The 25,003-nt window shown below is 38.6% G+C and overlaps 1 long non-coding RNA gene across 1 annotated transcript in view; it reads right to left on the bottom strand.

Moving 5' to 3' along the window:
• Positions 1 to 480: 480 nt before the first annotated feature.
• LOC134564000 (uncharacterized) overlaps positions 481 to 25,003 on the bottom strand; it is a 79,679-nt gene continuing 55,156 nt past the window's right edge. The window contains exon 4 of the long non-coding RNA XR_010083450.1: positions 481 to 3,128. This is a non-coding gene — a long non-coding RNA (uncharacterized LOC134564000). The remainder of the gene's footprint in view (positions 3,129 to 25,003) is intronic.

Raw genomic sequence — 25,003 nt, 5'->3', positions numbered from 1 at the left:
AGGATGAGGTTATTATTGGTTTATAGTACTTTGCCTGATGGCTGCTAATTTTCATAAGGATGGTCCTGCAAGAGAAGGGACATTTAAGCAATCTCATCTTTTGCAGGTTGCAATTACTGAAAGTATATGCAAAGTACAGTGATGGTATATCTGACAGGCAATATGCAATAACCATAGACGCTAATTAGTACTCTATTGACTTTGTTTTCCAAATAAAGCAAGAGAGCTTTATACAAATCCCACTTTCTTGTCCTCCCCTTTCCTCTTTCCCCTAAAGCTGCAGATTTATCTCACTGACCAATTCCAGTTCACTCTATGTGTAGCTATGGACAGAGAATCAAACTCAGGCTAAAGCTGGTGCTCTTCCTTCTGCCTGTCTAGGAGATTTTTAATTATCTTTTACTGAGCTCAGTGGATTTGTGACTCCCATTGTAGGAAAGGGAAAGGAAAGGGAAAGAAGGGGAAAGGGGAAGAGGGAAAGCGAAAAGGAAAAAGAAGAAAGGGAAAAAAGGGGGGAAAGGGAGAAGGGAGAATACATAATGTTATAAATGCCAATACAATATTCCAATTAAAATAATAATTTGGTTTATTAATAAAGATCAAATCACAGAATTTCGATAACCCACCAACAGTGGAGAAACTTGACATAGTTTTCCCGGGAAATGCCAAGGGTGAACTGTGAGATACAGGGTCTGGCAGCCTGCTATATCCCCCAACAGTTCACAAAATAGCCCGGTTCGGGGCTTGGTTTTTATACACTTTATTTAGCCCGTGGCAATATTTCCCCATATTTCCCATTGTTTCCCGACTAACTATACAAATTCAGGAGTTTCCCCGACCAAGCAGAAAAGAGTTCCTCTCTCCGTTCAAATGTTAATGTCCAATTTCTATGGATCCTTATGGTTGATAAATGATCGAGATATAGATGATGTCACTTGATGGTCTGTGAAGGCGACAGCCAAGGTGTGAGTTGCTGGTGCCAGCTTATCTCCAGAGGTCCCCTCCCGGTGCTTGAGAAGGCTGCAAGCTCTCCCAGAAAAATCTTTTGCTCTTTCCTGAATGGAGGCGCCTGCTGTTTCAGGGTGGTCAGTTTCACCATCTGCTGCAAAATCTCTTAAAACATAAACTTTTACCTGATATCACTTTATACAATTTTATAAATTTCTAATTTACCATAAGAACATGAATTAATCATTTCACATTTATAACACATAGTAGGCTAGTGAATTCCCAGTCTCTGCCACCAAAACTATTTGTCATGCCTAAGTGTGTCACACTGGACAATGGTATTTGAACTGAGCATAGAGAGATTTGGACTGGTTAGAAAGGAAACATTTTCTTTGTGAGAATATTCAAGCAGCGGCACAGGTTCCCAAGTAGGTTGTGCTATCCTTACAGGTTTTCAGAACCCTGGAAAATCTATCTGTGAGCAACCTGCACTGACTCCACAGCTGACCCTGAGGTTACACTGGAGATCTTATGATGCTCTTTCCAATCTAAAGTATTCTCTAATCCCTGTGGTCAGAGGACAATCATAGACGTCTGCTAGGTGAAGATGAAGATTAAAGAATCTTTGAGACAATTATTTTACATTTTCCAACACTGGAAAAACAGTTGTGCTCTGTCCAAATGTTCTCTTTCTGCTGGTGGTTGCTGCTGAGGGTCGTTTTTGCATCATTTTATGTGTAAATTACTGTTAGTCTGTGAGGCAGCAGTCCTGAACACTCATACTTAAGAAACAATACTTTCTCTTCAGAAGAAGTGACAACTAATTAAAAACCAAAACAACCAACCACCCCCCGAAAAACTACTCAAAAGAATCCATAAAAAAACTAAAAGACGGTTCTTCACTCTGTTTAAAATTATTGGCATGCTTCACAGGGAAAAGGAAAAAAGAATAGTATACGATCTCCTTTAAAATTGCTGAATAACACCTCTATTTTTCCTGTTTCTTTTCTTAATGTATTCAACAGTCACATTTTCTATCTACTCTTAGAAAGCATTCTGTATGAAATAACAGATCATAAAGATATTTTCAAATAATAGAAGGTTCTTTTTGTGGTAATTCTCAGAAATACAATGAAATGTGCCATTAAGGGAAAACTATCAAAGACTAGAGATGCAATTAAATTTCCTCTCTCTGCTGAAACTTGTAGAACACTAAAAAGTAAGAATTTTCATGTTTACTCTTCCCTTTAAAAATGAAATATTATACTCATTTCAAATATTCTCCCTTACAACTCCAGCAGGAGAGTTGCCATCAGTACCGCTGCTTCTATTTCTAGCATTGCACAATCAATTCACAGATGCAGGAACACAAAATCTCAGCTGATATACCAGGGCCAAAATTCCCAGTGAGGGCATTCACTTCAAATAATCTCCATCTCTCTATAAATAGTGTGACTGCAAGAGGAGAGGGCAGGGGGACTAATTTCCTTTCATTTACCATGTGTTTGCCTTGTCTCCTAAACTAAGCTGTTTAGACCAAAGACTTTCTCATACTATTCAATAACACAGAGCACAGTACACTAGGACTTGAATCCTGTTTGGGACATATACCTGCCACATCTAGACAAAAAAAATTTAAAAAATAAAAATCAGCTATAGAGGAAAACATAGGCAGATGAAACAGAAGCTTTCTCACCACAGAGATGGCTTTGAAATGCTAAACAAAGAAATTTCTATCAAACCATAGGCCATTTTCCCCTTGTTTCACCAGACTGCATAAAAACAGGATTTCCTGCACTTTGTCATTTTTAGATGCTCTGCTCAGAATCTCGTAGAAAAAATGACCAAATTTGATGAGGCCTCACAAGTACTATAAACAAACTTTGCTTCAGTGAAACTTTATGAACCACATAAGAAACAGGCAGCACAATGGCAAAGATTATGATGGCTTTAGATGCTACATCCTAAGGCTACTTATTACAACACAGGGGAGAGGAGTGGGGAAAAGGAGAAATACCTGAGAGCAGGATTCAGGTGTTTGGTGAATTCTTTTAAACCAGCACCAGAAAGTGATAAGGAGAAGGATGATGTCTCATCCAGATTTGAGGTTGACTTCCATGAGAAATTCCCAGCCATATGCCTGCTTGCAGATTTCAGCCCTTTGCATCCAAGGTGATTTCCTGAAGGAAGAAAGTGTTAGTCACTCTTCCTACACATCCTTGTAGGGAATACTTCCCCACTCATTGGAAAGGAGAGATCCTCTTTTCTTCCAGATGAGTGCTCTAAACAGCAGAACTATGGGGTGATTCCCTCTCTTTCCCACTAATTATTATACAGGCAACTGACCTTTACCGAGGCCTTTCCCTCCAGGTTATTAAGCAGGTGACAAATGCAGAGAGGCCAGGCACAACTCCACTCTAGCCAGCCCAGATCTGCAGATTTATCAGCTCCTACAGGCACTGAACATGGCTGAACTGCTGGCAGGCATTGACCTGAGTCAGTCAGAGCTCTGCACCTCACTCGACGCAGGACAGAGGCAGCTCAAGTACACTTGCATTGCCTTCCAGAAAACAGATCGTACTCATACACAGGATGAAGCAGAGAAATTCTACATAGAGCAAGGCCAGATCTGGGCTGTTTGCCCTTCAGATGAAGCTAAAAATTCTTGCTGGACCAGTGCCATGCATTGCAGTCAGCTTGGCAGAATAAAGCACCATTACACTCAGGAATGGCTGAATTACTTATGATTCTCTGGCTTATTTTTGCCCTCCATTTTTCCAGATATTAACAATACTTGCCTTTGTGAGATCTCAAACACAGTGAAAAAGCTTCTCCAGAAGAAATAAAGAAAACCCTTCTGAAAAATTCCTTTTCTTTTAGGAGCTAGGATTTTCTTATGATTGGGAAAGCATGGTTCCATGGTTCTCTAAGGCTGGGTAACCAATACTTTTATAGTCAGTCTTTCACAACCCAAATTAGTGTCCTAGCTGTGTTCCAACAAGAGACAGCAGTTATCCCACTGGTTAGGTAGCCCATACTCCTCAACACATAAGTATGCCTCTTGACAGGCACAGCTAGATAATGTCTCCCAGACTACACTATGGATGATGCAGTAAAAAGAAAAAACTAGATTTTGAGATCCTTCAGATATAAGCACAGAGCTGCTTGTCACCATGAGAACAGGAGCAAATGGCTAGGATACTGCATGTGCATGGGATCTACTGGCAATATAGTAAAGGTAAAAAATTCAAAGTATCAGAATTATGGATAAAAGATACCTCTGCCCCTCCTGGTTCTTGAGACATGGAATGTTACTGTATAGTTAGGCGTCAGCAATTAAGACTGCTGTAAATACTTAACAATCTTTTAAGAGAAGGAAGTCTATAATTATTAACAGTTGGGTTAGTGAATGGCCAGGCTCTTACTCCAACTCAGATTCACACTGCCTCTGCACATACTTCTTATGTATCATATATCTGCCTCCAATTTCTTCATCTGTAAAGGGAAGGTAGTACTCGTTCTGTAAAGGTGCAGGAAAATCAGTACTCAGTTAGTACTTGTAAAGTTTCTGGTGCAAATGGTCCAATTATTTTTTTCCCAAAGTATACACCAGTGTGGGTCTCACCTGAAGCTGTGCCAACACAATGCACGTGCAAAAATTAAGGATCTGTGAAGAACTGGTGTGGCTTTATTAAATGACGACCACATGAGGTCATATCTGTGCAGCTAACCCACCCAGCTGCACACAGGAGAACACTCCCTGTTGTGGACACCTTCACCAGGTTTACAGAAGACAGAGAACTTAAAACTGGAACATATTCAGCAGAATACCAGTGAGATGGTTCCAGGTGTGAGGAAATGCTGAGGACAGCAGACTTGTCCAGGGTGGAGAAGCAAGAGCTTTGACGGAATGTAGCAGCAGCCTTACAGTACCTGAATTGCACAATGACACCTTTCAGTAGCCTTTGTAACCCTGTCAGCCAAGAGTCACTGTTCATCTAATGCCCAGAGAAAGCACTTCACAGAGGAGTGGTGGGGTACTGCTCCACATGAGCTTCCCTACTGTGTCATAAGAAAAGATTCCACATCTTCAGGTGTGATGGGGGAGCTGGAGGTTCCTGTCTCAATCAGGGGTTCACAATACCAAAGAGAAGTTTAAGCAGAGAATAAAACAGGGCCTCTCACCAAACCTCAGTCTCATACCCATAACATCGAGAACCAAAGGCAGACTGTCTTCTTAAGCAGCTCTGTGTGTGTGTGTGTGTATGTGCCTTGTCATATTCCTGCTTGTATCATACAGACATGAAAAGGAACAAATTCTTATGATTTCATACAGAGATTTTACTTCATAGGCTCTCGGCAAATGTCTCCTCAGTTGAAGGGGAAAAAAAGAAGAAGGAAAATTCTTCAAGTCATCAGCTTTGCACACATCTTATTATAGCAGCCTCTGCAGTGAAATTCATGCATGCTGATGACAACACTGCTACACACACATGTCATCTGAGCTGTTTATAGCCATTCTTTCATTTAATGCATCTCATCTGCCAGGTTTTCTTGCAGATTTTGTCTGTTTTACCATGTTACCATTTAAGCCTTTATCTATAAATCAAACTGAACTATAAACCACTTTGTCATCTTTTGTTTTGCAACAGATGTACAGCAAGAAGAGACTGCTCCCGAATAGGAAAAAATGTGAACACAAACACAGGCTAGGATATGCACAGAGACTCTAAAAAAACAATGTGTTTTTTCTTACTGGTAGTCAGTGGTAGGAAGGATGGCTACTAAAATAATGACAGGTAGAATAAACCAAGATGATAACACTCTTTAGATCCTCTCTATAAAGAGGGGAAGGATATCAATCTGAGGGAGTGAAACATGATATAGAGTGGAACTGTTTTCAGAAGGCTCCTAGAATATGGACACAGAAGTGGCAATTCAATTACATATAAGGGAAACCTAATATAGATTTCTACTGTGTTAATCAGCCTTCATTGGCAAGCTCTCATTCAGCAACACACTGACCATTCCAGCATCCTGTGTCACCATTACTACTGAGAAGGCCCTAAGTAGCTACATAGCTTTTGTTCTACACTCAGTGATAGAAAATACACAGCCAATGTCCAGTTCAAAGAGCTTCAAAACATCTGACTTTGTGCTGATGGAAAAGTTTTTCTCTGCAGTACAGGATGCTGGGGTTTTAGGTTTTCTTACTTTGTTTTGGTGCTATTAATTTCATTTCTTATTAGCATTAGTCCTCTGGAGGAGTCGAGTTGATCCAAAATACAAACCACATATTTCTCCCAGCAAATGGGCAAAGGTTAATGTGCAGTGCCGTAGACATAGAGCAGCCTGACTGGCTTTGGCACAGACAAAATTCGAACCAGTCATGGCACACAAGGTCAGATATCTCAGCAGATGTCTGGCCTGACCCAATGTGCCCCATATATCCTTAACTAAAGAAAGAAAGGAAGGGAAGAGAGGAATAAAAGATATTACAAAAGCAAATAGAGACTATTGTTAGGAATCTCAGCAATATTCCTGATAACAGGAATAGTCATTAAGGATAGTACAGTCAGCAAAAATCAGAAGTGCTAATTAATTTATCATCTTTCTTTACTCTAGCAGACTACTTAAAATAAAAAGTAGCATGTACATTTTTATTTGTACTTTCATGCCCATTTAATTTCCAGTCTTCTCTTAGACTATGTGGCAACCACTGGAAATTTCCAGAAGATTCAAAAGGCTTCAAAAGACAGAAGAGTTGGGCTAGACAAGTAATTAATAACAAATACACAAGACATCCATACAATCAGATTTCCATTATTCACAAAGCCACACATTGCTATTCCCATATGCATAAATTTTTACTAAGAGCATTAACTTGCTAGAAAAAAAATGCCTAATTTCTCATCTCCCATCTCCAGCTGATATTTACCTTAAAGACCTAACTTAGAGACTTAATTCATCTGCTGACATATCTTCCTCCTCTATACAGGAAACAATTCAGCTAGAGATTTCTGAAAGAATGTAGGACACTTTGAAGTTTTTCAGAAAGAAAATCAAAACAAAAGCCCACATCTTCTTCTGTAAGCAAGATTCTGTAACCTCCTCCAGCTTCAGATGTCAGACACTTGACTTGCCTGTGGGATACATATTCACATTCATTATTCTTTTCTGCCCAGGAACTGTATCTGTATAATATATTTTACTCAAAAATATAATCCAGTTATCAACTGGAAAAATTCAGAGAAGTGTGGGGGAGAGGCATGTATTTGACTGAAAAAAATTACTCTCAAATTTAAAAATGCCATTCCAAAGTAAAATTTAATCAGTTGAAATTGTTCCACCAAAAGTCTGAGCTTTGATTCTATTCCCCAACCAAAACTTGTATTCTGTAAGGAATCCTCACCAAGGCTACACCACTGTCTTCTCCCAAAACTGTCCTGTAAATTTAATGGTACATTTGTATTTTACTGGATTCTGATAGCAAACAGGTGCTGGGAAAGCTTGTTTTGGAGACGCACTAATTCTAATATTTTTTTACTAAATATTAAAGGATCCTAAATCTAATCTAGAGTTACAAAGCAGACTTAAAATTCAACCTTAAGACAATTCGCCAGGCACAGGAAAGTAGGTCCTTGCCTGTGTATTTCTTTCTTTCACTTGAACAGGATTTCTTTCAGAGCTTAATCCAGTGTTTTGGTTATCTTCAAAACCCACAGTCTGGGCAGCCAACTCATTCTTGCCTATGTGGGCAAGTGAAGAATTCAATCAGTTATCCTAATTTCCTTGCTTTTAAAAATACGGTCCTATGACTCTTATGCAATTCAGTATACCTTTTCTCCAAAATTAGTTTAAATCCTCTCATATTTTCTTTAAATTAAATAATTGTGGTTTTGATAGAGAGAGCATTCTGAGATTTTTCAGGTCTCACACTGTGTCAGTCTAACCAGGAGCAGAAGCATTTATTTTGGTCATTTTGCCTTTTCCCTAATTAATTTTAAAATCATTTGGGGGGAGGGGGGGTTGGGTAACCATCAATGTAAGATATTTTTAATGTTAATACTTGTGAAGTTGTGTTTCGTTTTGCTCACTTAACTGTCTGTACCTAAAGCAAAAGATATTCCAGTCCTGAGAATTTTATTTTCTTATTTATTTAAATTTACTTGCAGCCAATTATGACCCCAGAAGACAGAAGCCATCTTTGCCATAGGGTACTGCAACTGGGGATTAAAATCTGATTCTGAAATAAACAACATTTCATATTGGTGGGTTTTAACATCAAAAACACTGTAGACAAAACAGTATTTATTGTAAATTAATTTATCTGGACAAAGTATTATTTATGCTAAAACAACCATCAACACCATGCAAAATTTTGTAGTCCAGCTGATGCTTGTAATTTTACAGGACAAAAAGCTAATGATTCTAGTCTTGCAGTCAGACTATTTTCTGAACAGTTAGCAGTTTGGAGGGTTATGCATGTATTAGTATGGATACCAAAGTTCTAACATTTGATGCTTGCCTCCTATAATCAAGCTCTTAAGCAATGTGTACGGACATTCTAAAGATGATTCTGGTTTTGAATAAAAGCATCTCTGAGTGTCCAAGTGAACAGATTAACAATGCCTATAATTTTACCCGAGGTATTAATTTTTGTGTTCCTGAGTGCTGTAAGCATGAAACACTACTTTCTAAATGGAGACCAAGTCAAATATTGAGGGCTTGGGACATGATTTTAGGTCTTACTACAGAACTAGTTATGAGCACAAGACAAGAAGGCACAGATGGGAGAAATAGCCAGCCCGGTAGGAACTTGGGACTCCAGAGCCTGCAGCTATCCAAGCGGGGTATGCAGCAGCAGCCACTGCATACCAACCACCAGCATTGATCTGAATGAGAAAAGGGAGTACTTAGGAGCAAGCGGGGAAATGAGACAATCAGAGACGTAACAACTAGCCTAACGATTACTTGATTACTGAATGGAAAAATATCACTCAAGAAACAAGATGTTGTCACTGAACTGAGAAACAGAAGCTGCTGGTCTGTAGGATTCAATTAAAGAGCTTCAAGTTTTGCATTCAGGCTGTGAGATGCCTGATGGTGACAGGATCTTGTTGGACTTCACTACATCTGGAAGTTCTGCAGCCAAGCCATGACAAGACATGATACTTTTTCTGAAGACAATGTTTTATTTCATTTTCTCAAAGCTCCAGAGCACAAGTCAATTAAGACATAACAGAAGTTTCTCAGACTGAGAGGTTATACTGAAGGGCAGTTTACACCACAGTAGAACAGATAATCATCTTAAGTACTTTGCAAAACCTCAAAACAGGCTTATCTGGCTAGCCAAAGATCAATACTAATGTGCCAACCCTCCAGACAAGCCAAGTGCAATTCACTGGAATGTTATTACTCTGCAAAATGGAAAACTTTATTAGGCTGAAGAGTTTCATTTAGGAATGCAGCTTTCACAAGAGCAGAGTGCAGAAATACCACCCTGTTTCCTGTTCCAGCTGGGGTAAATTTAATATTCTTCCTGACAGTGGTATAGAGTTGTGGTTTGGATTTGGGATGAGTGACAATGAGGTTTGTAACACACTGATGTTGTGATTGTTGCTAAGCAGTGATTAAGGACACTTCAGCTTCTCATGCTGTCCCACCAGAGAACATCGAGGGAGGGCACAAGATACTGGGAGGAGATACAGCCTGGATAACTGACCCAAACTGATCAAAAGGATATTCCATACCATATCGTGCCTTACTCAGAACACAAAGTAGCGAGAAAGATGCCTGAGGGGTTCTACTCAGGAACTGGCCGGACATCTGTTGGTGGGTTATGAAAATTGAATTGTGTATCACTTGTTTTCTATATTCTAATCCTTTTATAGTTGTTGTTTTTCATGTTATTATTATTTATTTTCCTTTCTCTTCTGTCCTATTACATTGTCTATACCTTAACTCACAAATTTTACTTTTTTTTTTTATTATTGTCTTCCCCATTCCCGTAGGGTGGTGAGAGGAGCTGTGATGTGCAGCTGCCTGATGTAATGAGGTGCATACACCTCATTCAATTCAGTTAAAATTGTTGAAAGCTGTATAATATGGTGTTGGTGTTTTTAATAAAAAACTCACAGAAGGACGTCAGACTAAGGTTTCTACTTCCCACACACCCGTGATGTCTGTTAGTTCTACAGGTTTTGTAGCCAATTTTGCCCTTGATTACCTATGCATAACTATCACTGAAATCAATCAATAGATTTTGCATCTATATATAGGGCCAAAGGAAAGAAAAAATGCATTAATGCTGAATTTTTAGAAGTATAAAGTACAGACTCCTTTTGTCCCATTGAAACCAAAGAGAATTTTAGCATTGGCTTTTGGTAAGGAGCACAGATAAATCAATTGCAAATTGCTTAGAAAAAATCGCATCCCTAATTTGCATGTGTTGCTAGTAGTATAGTATCAGTATGACAACAGGGCAAACAGATAAAACCCTTGTGCCTGTTGCCTGTCCAGGATACATATTCTGCAGAAAGCTACAGCACTGGTAAAGAAAACCAGCAGGTTGAACACAGGCACCCAGCACAAACCCCTTGTTTCACACAGATTTTCCAATGCATCATAGCTGGCAACACACAATCTTTTAGAGGAGTACTACTCTGCACCATATTTATCAATATCCTCTATTTTTCTCAAACAAGGGGTTCAGCACTAACCCATGCAGACAGAAACACCTCATACCATCCCAAGAGTGCAACAGTGTATCCAACAACTAACATAAATGCTGTGCCTCCACACACCCTAAGGGAATCTCAAAATAAAGCAACGACCCAGTTTCTTCACGTTTTTCAGTTATGCAGTATTTCTTGGAATCTCAGGAATCCATGTGCTTCTGTGAAATCTTTTAAATCTGCTCTTAATATTTCAAGGTACATGTTATAAATGCCAGGACAAATTTATTGCCAAATTCAATAATTTGGTTTATTAAAATTCAAATCACAAATTTGAAATCAAATTACAGAAATTTAGGTAATAAAAACAAAACAATACGAAACCCCACAAACAGCGACACTTACTTGACAGAATTTCTCCCGGGAAAAGTTGAGCCAAGGGTGACCCAGAGACACGGAACCTGGCAGTCGGTGTCTCTAGCTGGGTTCACGCTTTGCCCACCTAAAGGCTTAACTTAAATACCCTTAACTTCCCCCTGGGCAACCTTTCTCCCATGGTTTCACTAAGCACCGGCCATTAACTTTGTTTATACTAAATCCCGAAAGGGTCCCCTGGCCCATTCAAATGCTAATGTCCAGAGTTAGTCCTTGCTTTGAGTAATTTAACCGTCGTAGAGGTGTGTGATGATTCCCCTGCACGTAGCATTTGATCGGTGGGAGTCCCGGTGATTTTCACTGCATGTAGGCAGGGGTTGGTCCGTGTTCATTGTCTCATCAGTGCCTCGTGTTCTCACCTTCTATTTTTGGACCAGGGAGATCAGGAGAGGTGCTTTACAGAAGTCCGTGAAACGTGCAGGTTGAGCAGACACACATACCTTTATACAATATATAACAGTTTCCAGTCTATAATTATTTATAGAACATGAATTAAATAACCCTATTTCCCACAGTACATAATCATTAACACCTATAGTGCATTGGGCCTGAAAGCCTCTAGTATTCCAGCAACTCTATTATCTTCCTTTAACACAACTTTCAGATGCAGCAGGACTTGTAGCTTGAAGTAATTTAAATAAAATAGTTTTTCTTCTTCTCTTGTTTTTTAATATGAAATTTCCATTAGTTTATAATTCAATATGTTAGCAAAGGAAACTACCTTTTAATTAAGCTCTAGCCAGGTCTCTTTAGCACACTGACGAGAATTGTCTAGGCCATTATTGTTCACTACAAGTGTTAATGCTTCTTTGTCTGTTCTGCTTACAGTTCTCCCTTGTGCTGAAAGCTGACCCAGTCTGGACACCAGTTGTGCAGTGGTTCATTCATCACTTCTTGTTAGCCAGTGAACAGCAGTTTTCTGCTCATCGTGATCCAAGCTCCAAGCCTTTTCTGTCCAATGACTAATTCCACCATCAGTCCCATACTGGCTAATGAAATGTACTTGCCTTTTTGGTGGTACTGCATCACAAAGCCTTCCTGAAGCCATAATACTTTATATATTTTTCTTTAGTCCTGTCAAGTCCCATTGACCATCTCTCCTTCTCGGTGAAGTTAATTGGATATGTAAAGCATGACCTTCCTTTCATTAACCTGCACTGACTCCCTGTATCTGTCCAGCTTTTCCCCAACTTTATTTTAATTAGTGGCTTGAATCTTTCCTAATTCAAAGGTTACATGTGCACTTATGCCATTTTCTCATTTATCCTATAGTCCTTTTACAGCTAAAAGCTTTGCATCATGGTGGATTCACAACTGATAACTGATTAAGACTTGAGGAATTTCCCTTTCCCTATTCCCATGCATAAACACATACACACACACACTCCAAAGCAAATACATAGAAAAAATGTGTCACTTTTTCTTTAAACTCTGTTATCACCATTTAAGCTAAAGGAAATATTATTTATCTTGAATTAGTAGCTAATCAATCTCAGCAGGTCCACATTATGATACATTGCTGGCAGTTAAATTACCTGCTTGGCCAACATCTCTCTAAGGTTTTCAAGAGTTCAGATTCCATAGCAAATCAGCAGTGTGTCACACAGGAGGGTCAAAGCTTCAGGGATTAAAGAGAAAACTGTTAGGACCAAGTGTGCGTATTTTGATTAAACCACGCTCTAGAGAAATCTGTTATTATATTTGCCTAGAAGTTGACTTCTGTATCTATAGTAAGGTACTTCAATAATGCAGCTTCATTTACTTTAATGCTGTACAACCAGCAAATCTATTTAGCTTCTAGGTATTGTACTTGTGGAACATAAGTCTGAAACATAAACGTGAAATTTAGTGAACTTCAGTGCTGAAATCTCCAGTTTAGTTATTTAAGTTTCTACCTTCACCTTCCTGTATCCTGATCCAAGGTTTATAGACTTGGATCCCATTTAAAACTCATCTCGATTCTACAATTTTATCTGTTTTCTACTGTCCTTTCATATCTTGAAATCCAGTTGACATTTCTAGAAGGTTACTGAGGTTTTATCTATCCTGTAGGATTAATAGGAAGACGTCTGTAGTCCTGGGCTACTATAGCTGTATAAGAAACATTGCAAGTACTGAAACCTTTAGTCTAAGGACTGGATCAAATCTCTCTTTATTTTCAAAGCCCCTACTCCACAGATCCAGCATTTCTTAAGCCAGGCTCCAAAACTGCTTTCAGAATTAACAAAAAGACACCAAAAAAATCCCAACATGTCCTAAATTTTCTTTGTAGGGGGGTTATTACTTAACTCCTCAGAGGGAGGAAATGCCTCTGTAATTCTATATTTCTCAATTCTTCCATGTGTTACACTGGTGTGAAGAAACTCCTTGGCATTTCAGTGCTGGAATTCAGTATCATTGCAGTACAGGCTGTGCATTTCACTGCGTTGCATTCAACTCTCTCATATAGAAAAAGAGTATCAAGATCTCTTATGAATTTGTCTTCAATCTAAGACAACAACACAGATTCTTAACTGGAGCTTCTCACCTTACACTCCCCCAGCTACAATATTTGCATTCCTACAGCAGGGAGTACTACGAACTCATATAACTCATCTTGAGAGTTGAGAAGAAAACTTTAAAAATGCATGAAAATTTCATATAAGGTGTTGTGGGTTGTCTCAAATGCCTCTGCTCTACATATTTTTTTAATACTTTTTCTTATTAGCTGTATGATAGGATAAAATAGAGCACTGAATGATGTGTAAACAGAAGAGGTGGATACATGGTTATGTGTATGTGGAAGAATGAATGTTGAGTCAGAAGGTGGAGAAGCACCTGAGTTTGTAAACAATGGAGACAAAACTGATGCTGGAATTTTCTTCAATAATTTTAGCACTAAAAGAGTGAAACCAGCGTTTTTATATTTCCCAGAGAGATAAAAAAGCATCTGAATCACTCATTTGTATTATTTAGGTTCCCTTATTACTTCACTACTTTGAAAGCCTGCCATTTGTTCCTTCTTTGCCTGCTGACCAATACAGGGGATTTCTTTACAGAGGGCAAGCAGAGAGCAGAGTCTGCAGTCTTGTGCCTATCACATAAGCACAAGTTCTCATTGTAGACAGCAGCAAATATACCCACATTTGCTGCCTGATGCTGTAAAGAGATGAATACCCTTTTGAATCATTTCAGCAAATACTGGTGAAGCAGCCATTATAGGCAACCTGTATAACCACAAACATTTTATACCATAAATTTGTATCATTTATTTCACAAAATATGAAGTGTCCTTATTCCCATTCCTGAATTAGAATCACTGAAAAGGAATGCTGGAGTTTGGGGATGTTTTGTTTGGATTTTCCCTCTCTTTTTCTTTTTCCATATTTGCAGCCATGTTATCCAAGAGGGAGTTTTCACTGCTCCTCACAGAAGTAAGCAGAGCAGCCAGTGGTTTCTATATAAGTGATTAATACCACACTGTGAAACTCAGGGTATTCATAATGTAATATGTCCTTAAGTGCAATGCAGTGTCAATTTCACATCAGAAATGCTCTGCATCATCACTGTCAAATAATGTAGTGTTAATCTTCTCTTGAACTGCATAATTTGGAGGAATGCAATATGAATAATCTTAGAGTATTAATGATTTTCTTGTTTAAAGAATACCATAATGGCATAGAGCTCTAATTTTGACAAGGTGCTGTACTGTATCATCATCTCTTTCAGTGAAATATTTACCAGTGCAAATGACTTATTCAAAGTCTACTCTCTAATCCTGAAACAGGACTTCAGCACACTACAATTTCATTTAGTCTTTTTGCCCAAAGAAGAATTTGTTTTCATATTCTTCCTTCCAGGACTGCTCATTTTAACAGGTTAAGAAAAAAATAATACCTCATTTGAAAAGCAGTAAGTGGTAGGAGATAGCAAAAAGATATCTGGAGAGAGAGCAAGAATGATTCCGAAACACAAAGTGATTCAAACATACATTTATTTTTATCCTAACCTGGAGCTCCTTCTTTTTAATCATTGTGGCCAAAGATGCTTTTTGTTTTGCAACTCTGCTGGGATCAAGTGCTAATCTGGTCACTATAAGTTTGGGTTTTTTTAATCAATAATAAATATATTTTGCTTTCATGTTATAAAACATTAAAAAAATCTTTAAAAAAAAAGTATGTCTAAGAAGAATTGGAAAATAACTCATCAAACTTTATCTTGTGTAATTTCACAACAAGCATTTACTCTAAAAAAGCTACACTGCTCTAACTGTACACACGTGGGAAATTGCAAGTTGATTTAATAAAAAATCATTTTAAATGAATACAATAAATTCTGCTGAACACTGGCAGAATATTGAAGAATTGTCCCTTCATGGACATTTATTTTATGTGGTTTTTCAGGTACTGTATAGTTTTTTAAATTTTTCCATAATGTTTTCCATTGGAGGTATCAAATTTATAGGATGACAATCAAAGTTAAGACTATTGAAATGTTAGGTAAAGACAACAAAATATGCACATTTGATAGGCACAGTGATCAGTTCTACCAACTGTGCTAATATTGACAAGTTACTGACACAGATTAGACGTCTGAAAATCTGAAATACAATCTAAATCTCAGTTGCCAGCTCTAGTAATAAATTGCAGTGTGTTCATTTTACCTTTCAAACAGTAACTACAGATATCACTGTAAATCAACAGTTACCAAAAAAAAAAAAATCTCTCTTTATTCTAGAAATAGCCTGTTCTTTATGGTAAATCCAGAAAGCAGTGAGTTTTTGTTTTGTTTTTACACTTAGGGGAGTTTTTGATTTTTTTCTTGTTTGGGTTCGTTTGGGGGTTTTTTGTTTTTGCTTGGGATTTTTTTGCAGTTTTGAAGAAAAACCCCAAAACATTCCAAGCAAGATTTTCCTGAGATGATCCAATGAATCTGCTGTGTAATAATAATAGATAACATGGGATTCATACCATTCAACCAAATAACTTGAGGTGTAGACAAAAATTCACATCCAAAACAGATTTTCAACTCTTTAAAGCTTAAGAAACTAATTAACTATTTCTTATCAACAATTCTGTGATTCTGTGAATGTTTTCTTTCAATTTTTTTTCCTCTCCTCTCACTCCTTATGACAAACATTTTAAGAATTACTTATGTGTCTACTTCTGGTCTGAATTTTCATTTGTTGACAAACTAATTTCTAAAACAACAGTCACATTCACCCCACCTAAGACATCATAATCACCCCTAACTTGACATGATGTTAACCATTTGCTTTCAAATTTTCTACCTCACTATGAAAAAATAACCACAGGGGAGAGCTCAGCTCACCAGTGTTAGCCCACTGTGTGTATCAGCAGAAGGCATTTTGGCTCACATGGCCACTTTCTGAGTTGAGTTTTGAATAAGTGGGATCTGACTGGCAGGGGCAAAAAACAACAAAACTAAACAACCAAATCAAAGAAAGAAATGAGAAACAATAAGCAGAAAAGTCAGATGGCTCATTCCCTGTGTGTCCACACGTGCACCATCCTCAACACATGGTTTTCTGTCGAAGAGCCAATTTCAGACGAGTCCTCAGGCTGTTGCCCCCATTCTCAAGCTGTGCCTGGCTGTGCAGCAGCGCTGGGTGCCTGTCACATGCTGTGACCATAGTGTGGAAAATGACATCTGTGTGCCCATCACGGCAATCAGGGCTCCCCACTAGCCCAGCCACACCCGGGCTCAGACCCCACACCGTGGCCACCTGCCAGCCCCAGCACAGCCACCCCTCGCTGCCGTACTCTGCCTGGCACAGACATCACCCCGCTGAGCCACCCTGGGGTGGGCAAGGCCCTTGGGCCACCTGGCAGCAGAGCCAGCCCCCCAGGCTGCTCTCTGCTGTGTGATGAGATCAGACAGGGCTCTGCAGGCCCCCTGAGTGCCTCAGCTGTGTCCTTTTAATTGAATGTGGCACCAACAAGGGACCTCCACTTGTGCCACCATATTTAGTCTAAGAGAAACAATAACTTCAAAATAATTGCTGTGGCAGAGGGCTCATGGCCACCGAGGGTAACTTGCCATGTGCCATTTGAGGGGGAGGCAGGGAACGCTTCACCCTCCACACCGCTCCCACCTGCTTCACCGAGGGCAAACACTGCTGTGCAGCTCTGGTTTGCTTTTTCCATTCCACAGAATGATTCAAAGGATGATTTTTACAGTGTTCTATATTAAGTGGAAGAGACACCTTTTTTGTTCTAAAAAGAGCTTTTGAAATTAAGCCAAGGTGATTCATAATTAGATGAATTGAGTGCAAGTGTAAAATGCTGGGCTGCATCCCCAGCGCTTGTCCAGAGCACAGTATTCACAACCAACCCACAACCCACAGACAAATGTGAAGTGGCTATAGGTGATCATAGGCACACCATGAGTTTTTCCAGATTCTCCAGATTTCCACCAGACTGACAGACATATTTTTTCTTTCCTCCTGAAGTTTTGGAAAGATCAGACCACAAAGTAGGGCCTTGCCAGTGCTACAGAAGAGTCAACAGTGCCCATGTTCAAGGAGTTACTCCTTCACAACAAACTGCTGTCAAGAGACAAATGTGGTGGCTAGCAGCACAGAATGGACAAGATTGTCAGGAACTCAAAGATTAAGGTTAGAGACCGGCATAGAGAAATGAGCACAATGGAGAAAAGAGCGCCTTATGCAACTTTGAAAAACTAAAATAAGTACACAAGTATATATAAACACATCTACATAATCGTACAGAGTTTGACTGTGAGACACAAGTGATCTGAGAGGTGATGGCACCCTCATCTAAGGAAATTTATGACGAGCCAAGAGAAAATACTCCCAAGCAGCAGGAGCTTGATCAGAAAGATTAGACACTCACTCACAGAAAAGGATCTATTTTGCCAGAGTACAAGACAGTAGAGGCCACACCTCCTGTCTCTGCTCTCTGTGTGTGGTGGTGCATCCCCTCACCGCAGGCCACACCATGATCCGAAGGAGTTCAAATATATGCTTTTCATTTCTTCTCCCTTCTCTTTAGCACTGATTTTTTTTTTAAATAATGCACATAATGCATGCACTTTTGAAGGAGGAAGACGATCCTGTAACAAACATATTTTCAAGACCTAGGGCCTAATTCTCAAATTTACTTAATGGGGTTTCAAAAAGGTATGGTACTAATAAACAAAGAAGTGTATCTGTAGATTTTTTTTAACAGTTTCCATCAGTAAAATAAGCTTTATTATTGCTGCTGCTGATTGACTTTTTTTGCTTCAATTACTTCTCGTTGTAGTATGATTTTTAAGGGGCTCAAAATATTTTTGCCTAATGTCAAGGTTCAAAACAAAATAAAGGCATTGATGAAAAATATCGTAACTACCAAAATGACACATTTTATTTTGGAAAAGAGCTTACACAATAAAAACTTTATACCATATTACATCAATTTCTTGATGGTCCAGTACATCTGTTTTGGTCAGGTTTTTCAAATTATTTTATTTCAACAAGTTACCAATACAGTAATGTACATGTTCACTTCCCTAGCCTGGAACAGAACCAAGTACCCTCACCAGAAGCGACAGACAACACTCATCAATAACTGATAAAGCAAAGCTCCTTTTAAAATAAGTTATGCTCATCTGATAGACTCAAAACTTGATCCGGGGCCAACATAACAAACAATGAAGCACAATCTTTGGAATCAACAGGCATACACATTTTGGTGACGGGATATGAGCTGCAGCACTTTGCAGTGCAGAGTGTTTCATAAAGTGATTATATTCACACAGAGTACACCACAGACATAGCTTTTTGCTGAAGATATTCGCTTACACTCTGTGAAAGCAGAAGATGACAAAATTGCTTTTCTTTGTTATTGTGTGTTTTCTGACCAAGTGATGTGCATCAGGAGAGATGCAAGCTTACACAAAGCAGAATAGAAGAAAAATCTGTTCTGAACTCAGGTTTGATGAACCAGTTGGATTTTGAGTCTCATCTATAAGTCGACTGAACAGCCTGCAAAGGAGAAACAAGGTGGAAGTTGTTTGTGGTTTCATCATGGGAATAGAAAAAGTGGGAAAACCTGTCAAAATTTTTCTCACAATGTTCCTACAAGAATAGGTTTGGCTTAGCTCCCTAGTCCTTGAGGTGTGAGACACAGCCCCAGAGGCTTCCTCATGCAGATTTGAAATAACAGCTGAGGCTGGTGCTTACCAGGTCCTCTATCTGTGCATTAAAGATCATCAGACCCCAGAAGCAATTACACAGGGGGTTGTTTTTGGCTTAAGACTCTGTTTTCACAAGGGGATTTTAACTCAAGCCTTTACATCAATATTTTGTGTATCCCTTTGTACAGTTGCCCATGACACCACAGATTTACCAGGAGATTTTGCAGGGAAATCATACAGCAGACCTTTTCTACCTCCTCTTAAATGGGAGCACTGCACTCATTGTCCACTTTTACCCAGCTCCTCATCAGAGGACCCTGTACTGATCATAGAAGAGAGTAAAAAAGTAAAGAAAAAACCCAAAAAACCTAAACACACAACAACAAAAAAAATCCCCACATCTAGAACAGAAAACATTTCAAAGTGATTTAAAACTGTCAGCTAGTTTAAAGGAAATAGGAAGATACATAAATAATTGCCTTGCCTTCCTTCCTTTAATATTATTTTTTCCTAGGCTTTTTTCCTTTGGCATCTGGTCAGCTTGTCATGACACAGTCCAATTAAAATTATATATTATCACAGGTATCCTTTCCCTAGTGCCAGTGTTCCCACTGGACAGAAGATTCCTCTGTTAGCATTTTGATACCCACTATTCGGTGTTTTACTTTCCTGGCAAATGTATCATGTGTAATTTATCATCATGAGTGTTCAATCTCACTATAATAAAAGGCAGAGCTTGGTGTTTTCCACATTTTTTAATGTATAGGTTCTTCTATTTTTATTTAAACTTATATTAAACTGCAGATTCCCAGAATACATTCCTTTTTTGAGATGCCACATTTTGGCATTTGGTGCTGTTCAGAGGTTGTCACTGGCCTGTTTAACTAAACAAATCTAAACAAATATCCAATTTGTATCTAGTCCACAACAACCACATCAACAAATTGAAGGAAAATGCCCATTTTAAGAGTTTGTATCTCAAAAGAGGTGTGCAAGTGTCATAGAAGTAACATTTTCCCCATTTTACAGTGCGATAACAGAGATTAATAAAAGAGGAAAAAATAGATTAAAACCATTTATAAAGTTCGACTGGAAGTTTGTAGAAGAACCAAAAATTTGATAGCAGTTCTGTACTTTCATGACAGAGCTCACTTGTCCTTTAATAAATGTCAAATAGTGTAAAAAAAAGCAGGTGACTTTCATAGTATTTTTATTTCTTCCTGACAATCACCTGCAGCCAAAATCCTAAATTCTATCTCAGTGAATATTTTAGACAATTTAAAGAATTTCCATTCTCCAGAACTCCTTCAGAACTATTACCTGAAACTTAAAATACTTTTTCTTATGTTCCATCTGTCAGTAATGATTCTTCTCTTTTAACACAGAAGGATGCTTAGTATGTGGGATAATGCACATTTTGAAACCAGGTAGAGGCAAAAGACAATAATGAATCCAGAAGAATCCCTATGCACTGCTGGGATGGTGATTCACAAAGGAAAATGAGAGCCAGTGACTACAGTTCTGGGTATTGTTCATTTCCCAGCATGCTTAATTTAACGGCTCTTGAGCAGGAATTTTCCAAACTTACACAAACTACCGGTAGTCTAGGAGAATCTTCCCTTAAAGCTTCTGAGCAACAAGCCCCATGTAAAACAAAAAGGCAATAAGCCCAAGATCAGCTTCAAAAAAACCCTGAAGTTGGATTTTGCTTGTCTACACAAAAGTACTTCGAGATCTGCCTGTACATACCCTTATATTAACAGCAAGAAACCTTTGCATACTAAGTGTGTTCTAAGAAATTAAACTAAACAAGTCAGCACATTATGTTGATGCATTTCATTCACCATTAAAGATTTGACGGCCTGATTTGAGAAACACGTGTGTTCCACAGCACTTATCTTCCACTATTTAAGAAACTATTTTTAACTTCAGTGTCCCCAACTATATGCAACTACTATTAAACTTTCTTTGAAATTAGAGTGTAAATAGTACATAAACCCTTTACCAAACTTCTCAGTCAGTATGCACTTCTCTTGCCCTCAGTTATCCCATCTGCGCCTACAGGATATATGAGGGATCTACATGGCTACCAAAACTCCACAGAATCACATTTTCTCTCTTATAGAAAAAAAATTGCAAACAAGGTGAAAAACAGTTCTAAGCAGTATTTTTCCTAGTTTTCCATTATAATTTTATGATGCTTATGAATTTATAATTCCATAAACAAGCTTATTAAGGTTGAAGGCGCATAGGAGATTCTTTTTATGAATGACTTTTTTTTTCCAAGCTTTGACTGGAATAGTTATGAAAGATCCCAAGACATTTAATTCCTACATGGTAGCAGCTGAGGCTACCAGCATATCCTTGTTTTGGACAGCATTCTAATGACAAAAACCAGTACTTCTGGGGACACCTATCACCGGGTGCTGACACAAAAATTCCAATTGACGAATATATGGATTTTCTCTTCTCAGCTCTGTGAGTTCAAGGTCTGATTCTTCTTTCCAATACATCAGCTGTGCACCTTATTTCTACCAGGATACAGGGTTCAGAGTTACACCAGCTGCATGCACTTGCTGCTACTTTTAACAATTTGTGGATCAGCCTGGACACAAGACACTACATGCTGTCAGATCAGCCAGGCCTGCTCCAAACCACAGCCTCATCCCTGTGTGTCTTACCTGGAGTTTACCTCTGCCTGTACCTGCAAAGAGCCTAGTGGTGCTCTTAGGTACAAGTAGAGGAAATTCTGAGGCTCTGGTCCCTGGCACATCAATGTTTCTTGAGTCATTGCACCCACATCCTTCCCACACCAATTGCATGTACCCTAAAGCCCACCTGCCCTCACACTCCTATTATCCTGTGAGCCACAAGGCAAGCAACCTGCCCCTAGGGCTTCCCAAGTCACCAAAGGCACAGTCTAGGGTAGAAAAAAAAACAAAACAAAAAACAGGGTGGTACCCGTAGACCCCTGCAGGGCCAGCTAACTCATGGAAGGAATGTTTTACAGAGTCAGGGGTGCAGCTATGCATGGCCTGACCACAACTCCCTGTCTCTCAGAAAACAAGACAAGGCAGTTAAAAAAGGAGTAAGTGTATGTAAACAACAGAAAAGGTTCTGTTACACGTGTATCTACAAACAGAGCAATTTCCAGACCTCCTAGAAGCTGCTGGATGTATCCTCAAAGCACAGGTGGCTGTAATCCAAGTTGGGAAGTGCTTTAAAGAGAAAAATCCCTAGTCATCAAGAGATCTCCAAAACCTGTGTCAGAACAGAAACTGCTGATGAAGAAGGGAGGAAATTGGAGAAAAATAGTGTCATAAGTGTTTAAAATAAAACAAACAAACAAAGAAACAAAGACTTTTACAAGCTGGGAATTGCTATTTCTTTTCCTTCCCACTGTTAACTCTTTCCCAAGCCCCTAATGAGACACTTTGATCCTTTTTATTTTGTTTACAAGTGCTTTTACAGTATGTAGGGTTTCTTATCCACATTTTGTTTCTACCATTGAGTCATCTCTTCTACTGTAATTCATTCTTTCCAGTCAGTCATGAGAGAAATAAATGCAAATGGAAGCAGAGTAACAACATTCCTTTCATAATTCATTATCTTCATTCAATTTGTTCTATTCCTTTCCTTTTGTCTCCATATAGATTAACATATCCTTATCCTGCCTATTTTTTTTATTAACTGCTACTTTAATTCTATTTCTTTGCCTTTTTTTAATAGCCAGGCCCTACCTCCTAATTTTCAGTCACACTATCCTATTTTCTCTTAGCTTTGTGCAATGAAAGTACACATATAAGCCCTGCCTTCACCCTTTCCCTTATATTGCTGTCTCTCCATTAGCCTACAGGCACTTTCTACACTCTCACTGTCTCATCTCCATCCAGTTCTCTTTCTCACATGAATCCAGGCATCCCTCCTTTGAAGAGCCATGTCCCTTTCCCCTGGCCTCTCCCCTGATTATCTTGAAGTTATGCTGCACAAACAAGACAAGTTGAGAGAGGAAGGAGTAGCTGGAAACTCACTGGTCTCATGACTGTTCCTTGATCCCAACTCTTGCCTTTTCAAATGCAGAATAAATGGAAGGACCAACCAATAAGTGCAGAGGGGGATTGTATTTTCAGAAAGCAAGAATAGCTAAACCATAAATATGATTGTAGCTTAGAGAAAAAAAATGTTCTCCTTTTGTTACACATAAGAGAAGAAGAAACACAGCCAAGTCTCACTAACACCCTTAACAATCTAGATAAATTGTAGTGTGTTCAGTTACTCCAAATGGAGCACTGTTCCATTAGATATCCAAAAATTTTCCATTTTATTAACATACACTGAACTATAAGGACTGGGTTACATGTTAGATGTACTGAAGACAACTACATATGCATTCAGATACAAGCTTTTGAATATGCAGGCTGGCAACAGCAACTTAATATTCACAGGCTGACTTTTGAAACATGGGAAAAGAGGCAGCAAAAGAAACAGCACAAATTTCTCTTGACAACATCCTGAAAGGCTTCTTCAGTTATGGACAGAGTCATTTACAGGAAGAAAATATGTAACAATGAGCATTTCACTTTTCTTCAGCATTGTGAGAAATTCAAATATACCAAATAACAACATAATAATGGGAAATGGCTAATTCCTGTATTACAGGTAATTTTCCAGAAGCTTACAGAAGTAATTTATTGACTACTGGAAAAATATATTGTGGTGGTGAAAGCTACTTGCTTTCCCACCTTCTTCTTCATCTGCACACAATTTTCTTTCTACGTGTAGTTTGGTGTTGCACATAATTCATGTGACATTCACATCAGTCATGTAAGAAAAAATGGTGTAATAATCCTAGCCAGCCAGACCTCCTGTGAGATTTTCCCCAATACTGCCTATGGTTCCCTCAAAACAGACAGACACTCTCCTTCCCTTCTCAGTGTGCCAGATCTTGCATCAGTGCCTGATCTGTGGCAGGAGTTACAGGCAGGGTAAAGATTTCATATTAATGAAGCTAGCTTGAACAGATTTTGTCTTCATTTTCAGCATAAGACTTCATCTCCTCTGAACTTTTGGCTGCTAAAATGTCATGTTATTAATTTATACTTTTACAATTTTGGAGTACAAAATATTTAGTAGCCCAGAGAAGAAATATGAAGGGCCATGATATCCTTACCCTACTGTTACACATAGTTATATTTTCTTCTGTCCTAAACCTTCTTAAAACTGTTTGCATTAGGCAAAATCTACTTGTGAGAGTAAGAAAGAAAGTGCCCCTCCTGCTTTGCAGAAAACTTTACTAAAATTCAGCCTGAGTACCAGGTGGGAAGCATGGAGATGGAACATGGTGATATTATTTAGGAATTAATTGATTTTTCTAGAAGAGTACTTATATTTTTTATGTCAACAGTAAAAACCCTACTTTCCCCCTTTTTATTTTTTTTAATATTTCTTTCAGTTACAATATATTGCTTGTGTTTAATTAAACAGCATATTGCACTTAATATCTGATTCTCACGCACTCGTTTTTTGGGACCATGCTATTCTTAGGTCATCTGTGAACACACTCTATTAATCATGTTGCATAGCACCACAGAGTAATAACAAATAATGAGGCTCCCAAAATAAATGGGATTTCTTTGGGACAGTGTATGCCTGAGTCTTCTGCAAGATTCTGAAAAACTCTGCAAAGCATTCTAAAGCCCAGCTTTAACCTAAATATGTAAACTACTATATATTTTTTACACATATATATATTTAGATGACACTATATGCATAGGTGGAATGTGAATCAAGTCTGGTTAGAAATA

Source organism: Prinia subflava, chromosome Z (assembly GCF_021018805.1).
Source record: "Prinia subflava isolate CZ2003 ecotype Zambia chromosome Z, Cam_Psub_1.2, whole genome shotgun sequence".
Taxonomy (NCBI): domain Eukaryota; kingdom Metazoa; phylum Chordata; class Aves; order Passeriformes; family Cisticolidae; genus Prinia; species Prinia subflava.
This window is presented reverse-complemented; position numbering and strand designations above follow the sequence as displayed.